The sequence below is a fragment of the Pseudorasbora parva genome, chromosome 11 (genome assembly GCF_024679245.1).
Source record: "Pseudorasbora parva isolate DD20220531a chromosome 11, ASM2467924v1, whole genome shotgun sequence".
NCBI lineage: Eukaryota > Metazoa > Chordata > Actinopteri > Cypriniformes > Gobionidae > Pseudorasbora > Pseudorasbora parva.
In genome coordinates, this window is record NC_090182.1 from 2,330,208 (window position 1) to 2,337,469 (window position 7,262).

Here is a 7,262-nt window from a genome sequence, read left to right on the forward strand (position 1 = left end):
AGTATTATCTATTTTACTGTATGCTAAAAAATTAAGTAGAGTCTACAAGATAAAGTAGAACATTTGAGTTTAACCATTGTGTTAATGAGCAGCATATCGACCAAATCATACTTAGTTAAAATAAGTAAAATTTAAAATAAAAATTGTTTTTATTTTAACTAATTAATTTACCAAATCATACTTAGTTAAAATAAGTAAAATTTAAAATAAAAATTGTTTTTATTTTAATTAATTAATTTACTCATTAATTTAGACAAATTATTTCTTAATCCACTTTAAATAATTAGTTACCATTGCCATAACTTTAATAAATAAGGAAAGCGATGTATTCGTTTCCAACGTTTATTGCTCTATAACAGCTGTCATAAACAATTGGGTACATTTTCTGTAATCAATTTTAATGTAACAATAATGGTAATGTAAACATTTGTAACATAAAAAATTACAGAAACTTCTGACCTCATCTTTAAGTGCAGCATTGAACACCTTCAAAGTTCAATCTGTGTACTCTTAACACTGACATTAAAATACAGTGACTCTTCACCTGAGCGATACATAAAATGTACAGTACATTACCTTTTCATATTTATTAAAACATAATAAATTAATACAAGAACACATTTTAATTACAATCTGTGCCATATTCTACTAGCCAATTAACAATTAAACATTCAGAACAATCTTCTGAAAAACACAAGATTGCCATTTATGAGTGTGAGGCTGGCATTTGACCAACTAAATCAGAAGTTTGTTTTTTAATGTCATGAATCAAGAGGAAGGTTTTGGGCGCAGTGTGTCAAGTCCCACAAAAAGTCTTTGGAACATCTCAGATGTTTTGCAGAGTTGTGGTGGATACTGCAGGTTCAGAGCATATGTCATACCCAGAAGCAGGCAACATGCCCTAGGATTCCCTCAACGATGATGCCCACTGCATCTGGTTCACGACAGACATATATCTGCATATTGCGCAAGTCCTTGTGCACACTGCTCTCTGTTTTTCCCTGTATGAGACATAAACAGAACAATAAATGGCAACAGAGAACAATCTTCAAAAGCCTTCAATAAAATCACACATTAAAAGTTCACAAAAGGTTTTAAGTTTGGACGAGCCAGCTCCTGCACAGTAAGCCTGGCCTGTTGAACTGGCTTCATAGTACAACTTTCAGTACAGTCTCACTTGACACAACAAACCTGCGAGACTAAATCACATACACAAGTCACCTCCAAGGCCTAAATGGTAACACATAGGTGTGGTTAAGTAAAAGTATCTGAAAATGCCACTCTTACAGTTATATCAGCAGATAAATAATGACTCCTGCATTCATGTAAACAAGGATTTTACTTCTGTGAAGCTGCAGTTGAAAAATATGACAGTATATTTTAAATCAAGTTTACTAGCCACTGGAAGACCAAAAGATTAATTTTGATAACTGGTTCCTGTGCAGACATTTGGTTGTTTGTAGGTGTGTTTTTGAACTTTTGACTGAGCCATCAGACAAGCCATTTCCACCCAATTATAGTATTTGTTCTTAGACAAGCTAACCAATCCTCAACTCCAGCTCCGTATTAAACTCAGACAGACATAAGATTGATATCTGAGGAATAAATGCTTCCCCCCCAAAAAAATTAAAACTATGCTTTTTAAACAATACTTACATAGTAGTCAGAGATGAGCTCTTGCCCACTCTCTCCCATGTTTTCACATCTCAGAGTCTCTCATTCACCACAGAGGTACTTGGATCCTATAGTTGGCAAATGAATAATGAAAAACTGAATCTTGCAGGCAATATAACTACAATGCAATTATCAGTGTGGGTCTGTACTACCTATTTAACAGAGCTTACCGGCATATTTCTTTCTTTTATATTTAAAATTAATTAGCAGCTGTAAACAAAAATGTTTTTTGCAATATTCATCTATTGACAAGAGAATAAAGTACTTATTGTATGAATATGCCCCTGCAACATTGTTACCACTTTCGCCTCACCTGTATCAGTTCCATTAACAAGTTATTGATGCGTTGACCAACCGCTCCACCCTTCGCACTAAACAGGTCGAGAAGTTTTGGAGTACTTGTCCAGCTGGGACATAAACACTGATTCTAGTGGAACTGCAGCACACCTTCGGAATTCTTCATTTACCTGTAATACATCAATTGTTTAACTGTTATTTGGAACACAAGAATTGACAACCTTTCATTTTAATGCAATCCAAAAATCAGAAAGGGATGATACTTTTTTTTCCGTTCCTTTTTTCCTGACACTCAATAACTGACTTTTGGTTACCTTAATTCCTTTAAATGACAGATAACAATAAACCTCTGAAACATTTATCTCAATTCAACCTACTAAAAAGCTTACCTACTCCATGAACTTTTCCTCCCAATAGATTTGATGGTCTTCTAAAGAAGCAACACAGATGAAACAAAAGTTTATTTAGGAAAATATCAGGATCATTGATGTTAATGCAACGCAAAATAAATATATAATCTTTTTACTAGATCAAATGGTTTCAAAATATTTCAGACAAATATATCAACAGATTAAGTTAAAGCATTTAAAAACTGATTAAACAATGTTGAAGCGGACTAACGTTAGGTCCATAAACAGCTGCTTTGCAACACAACAACACATTTACGAATTTTCATGATACCACGTTGCAGAGAGACACCAGGAATATATTATGTCATGTCCTCATATTTTTCAGCCATGCGGGGATAACAGTAACTACAAACCTAACAGTTAACGTAACTTTTATTGTTAATTTCACGACCTTCGGTAGGCCTCATGCGGCGCCAGCAAAACTGACAAACTTAATGCTGTCTGAAACAGGCGACGCTTTTACATTTTAGTTAAAAAATGCGTGCTCATTCGGCTAAAACCTAACTTGCAATGTAAATAGCTATACTTACATCGGTTGCACGTTGTAAGATCCTCAAAAACTCCACAGAAACCCGAAACTGGTCCGGTACAGCCAGGTGACAACGCGCAACGATCTCGTTCGTTGTTCTGCTGCAGCATGTGGGCGTGTCGTGACGTTTTACTTCAGATATAAACACTTAAATAGAGTTTTGTAGAAACAATTTATTGTGAAGGTCAGGGAAATCATTTTTTTGATAGGTAATAATAAGTTGCAAAAACATTCACACTTTTTTACTTATGTAAAACTTAAATTAATTCAAAAATAAAAGAAAATCAATTTATTGGAATAAATATACTTTTTAAAATAAATTCCTACAGACAACACCCTGAATTACTTTTTACAGTGTATAGACTAATATAATGATGAATATATAGACTAATATAATGATGAATATATAGGCTAATATAATGCTGAATATATAGGCTAATATAATGATGAATATATAGGCTAATATAATGATGAATATATAGGCTAATATAATGATGAATATATAGACTAATATAATGATGAATATATAGGCTAATATAATGATGAATATATAGGCTAATATAATGATGAATATATAGGCTAATATAATGATGAATATATAGGCTAATATAATGATGAATATATAGGCTAATATAATGATGAATATATGATGAATATATAGGCTAATATAATGATGAATATATAGGCTAATATAATGATGAATATATAGGCTAATATAATGATGAATATATAGGCTAATATAATGATGAATATATAGGCTAATATAATGATGAATATATGATGAATATATAGGCTAATATAATGATGAATATATAGGCTAATATAATGATGAATAAATAGACTAATATAATGATGAATATATAGGCTAATATAATGATGAATATATAGGCTAATATAATGATGAATATATGATGAATATATAGGCTAATATAATGATGAATATATAGACTAATATAATGATGAATATATAGGCTAATATAATAATGAATATATAGGCTAATATAATGATAAATATATAAGCTAATATAATGATGAATATATAGGCTAATATAATGATGAATATATAGACTAATATAATGATGAATATATAGGCTAATATAATGATGAATATATAGTCTAATATAATGATGAATATATAGTCTAATATAATGATGAATATATAGGCTAATATAATGATGAATATATAGTCTAATATAATGATGAATATATAGGCTAATGTAATGATAAATATATGATGAATATATAGGCTAATATAATGATGAATATATAGGCTAATATAATGATGAATATATAGGCTAATATAATGATGAATATATAAGCTAATATAATGATGAATATATAGGCTAATATAATGATGAATATATAGGCTAATATAATGATGAATATATAGGCTAATATAATGATGAATATATAGACTAATATAATGATGAATATATAGGCTAATATAATGATGAATATATAGACTAATATAATGATGAATATATAGGCTAATATAATGATGAATATATAGGCTAATATAATGATGAATATATAGGCTAATATAATGATGAATATATAGGCTAATATAATGATGAATATATAGGCTAATATAATGATGAATATATAGTCTAATATAATGATGAATACATAGGCTAATATAATGATGAATATATAGGCTAATATAATGATGAATATATAGACTAATATAATGATGAATATATAGGCTAATATAATGATGAATATATAGACTAATATAATGATGAATATATAGGCTAATATAATGATGAATATATAGGCTAATATAATGATGAATATATAGGCTAATATAATGATGAATATATAGGCTAATATAATGATGAATATATAGGCTAATATAATGATGAATATATAGGCTAATATAATGATGAATATATAGGCTAATATAATGATGAATATATAGTCTAATATAATGATGAATATATGATGAATATATAGGCTAATATAATGATGAATATATAGACTAATATAATGATGAATATATAGGCTAATATAATGATGAATATATAGGTTAATATAATGATGAATATATAGGTTAATATAATGATGAATATATAGGCTAATATAATGATGAATATATAAGCTAATATAATGATGAATATATAGGTTAATATAATGATGAATATATAGGCTAATATAATGATGAATATATAGACTAATATAATGATGAATATATAGGCTAATATAATGATGAATATATAGGCTAATATAATGATGAATATATAGGCTAATATAATGATGAATATATAGACTAATATAATGATGAATATATAGGCTAATATAATGATGAATATATAGACTAATATAATGATGAATATATAGGCTAATATAATGATGAATATATAGGCTAATATAATGATGAATATATAGGCTAATATAATGATGAATATATAGTCTAATATAATGATGAATATATAGGCTAATATAATGATGAATACATAGGCTAATATAATGATGAATATATAGGTTAATATAATGATGAATATATAGACTAATATAACGATGAATATATAGGCTAATATAATAATGAATATATAGGCTAATATAATGATGAATATATAGGCTAATATAATGATGAATATATAGACTAATATAATGATGAATATATAGGCTAATATAATGATGAATATATAAGCTAATATAATGATGAATATATAGGCTAATATAATGATGAATATATAGGCTAATATAATGATGAATATATAGACTAATATAATGATGAATATATAGGCTAATATAATGATGAATATATAGGCTAATATAATGATGAATATATAGGCTAATATAATGATGAATATATAGGCTAATATAATGATGAATATATAGACTAATATAATGATGAATATATAGGCTAATATAATGATGAATATATAGGCTAATATAATGATGAATATATAGGCTAATATAATGATGAATATATAGGCTAATATAATGATGAATATATAGGCTAATATAATGATGAATATATAGGCTAATATAATGATGAATATATAGGCTAATATAATGATGAATATATAGGCTAATATAATGATGAATATATAGGCTAATATAATGATGAATATATAGGCTAATATAATGATGAATATATAGGCTAATATAATGATGAATATATAGGCTAATATAATGATGAATATATAGACTAATATAATGATGAATATATAGGCTAACATAATGAAGAATATATAGACTAATATAATGATGAATATATAGGCTAATATAATGATGAATATATAGACTAATATAATGATGAATATATAGGCTAATATAATGATGAATATATAGGCTAATATAATGATGAATATATAGGCTAATATAATGATGAATATATAGGCTAATATAATGATGAATATATAGGCTAATATAATGATGAATATATAGGCTAATATAATGATGAATATATAGACTAATATAATGATGAATATATAGGCTAATATAATGATGAATATATAGGCTAACATAATGAAGAATATATAGACTAATATAATGATGAATATATAGGCTAATATAATGATGAATATATAGACTAATATAATGATGAATATATAGGCTAATATAATGATGAATATACACTGTAAAAACTGTTACTTAAATAAAACTCAAAAAAATTAAGGCAACATTTTCCAACTACTTTTTGTAAGTTTAGTGAACTTCTTGGTTTTTTGAGTTGGTAAAAATCAGTATTATCTATTTTACTGTATGCTAAAAAATTAAGTAGAGTCTACAAGATAAAGTAGAACATTTGAGTTTAACCATTGTGTTAATGAGCAGCATATCGACCAAATCATACTTAGTTAAAATAAGTAAAATTTAAAATAAAAATTGTTTTTATTTTAACTAATTAATTTACCAAATCATACTTAGTTAAAATAAGTAAAATTTAAAATAAAAATTGTTTTTATTTTAATTAATTAATTTACTCATTAATTTAGACAAATTATTTCTTAATCCACTTTAAATAATTAGTTACCATTGCCATAACTTTAATAAATAAGGAAAGCGATGTATTCGTTTCCAACGTTTATTGCTCTATAACAGCTGTCATAAACAATTGGGTACATTTTCTGTAATCAATTTTAATGTAACAATAATGGTAATGTAAACATTTGTAACATAAAAAATTACAGAAACTTCTGACCTCATCTTTAAGTGCAGCATTGAACACCTTCAAAGTTCAATCTGTGTACTCTTAACACTGACATTAAAATACAGTGACTCTTCACCTGAGCGATACATAAAATGTACAGTACATTACCTTTTCATATTTATTAAAACATAATAAATTAATACAAGAACACATTTTAATTACAATCTGTGCCATATTCTACTAGCTAATTAAC

At 26.6% G+C, this 7,262-nt stretch overlaps 1 long non-coding RNA gene across 1 annotated transcript; it reads right to left on the minus strand.

Moving 5' to 3' along the window:
- Positions 1-639: 639 nt before the first annotated feature.
- Positions 640-3,134, minus strand: LOC137092142 (uncharacterized). The gene is made up of 5 exons (XR_010908159.1): positions 2,912-3,134; positions 2,361-2,401; positions 1,988-2,141; positions 1,657-1,742; positions 640-1,001 (listed from the first exon to the last, which is right to left on the minus strand). It is a non-coding gene; the product is annotated as an uncharacterized lncRNA (long non-coding RNA).
- Between the last annotated feature and the right edge of the window lie 4,128 nt (positions 3,135-7,262).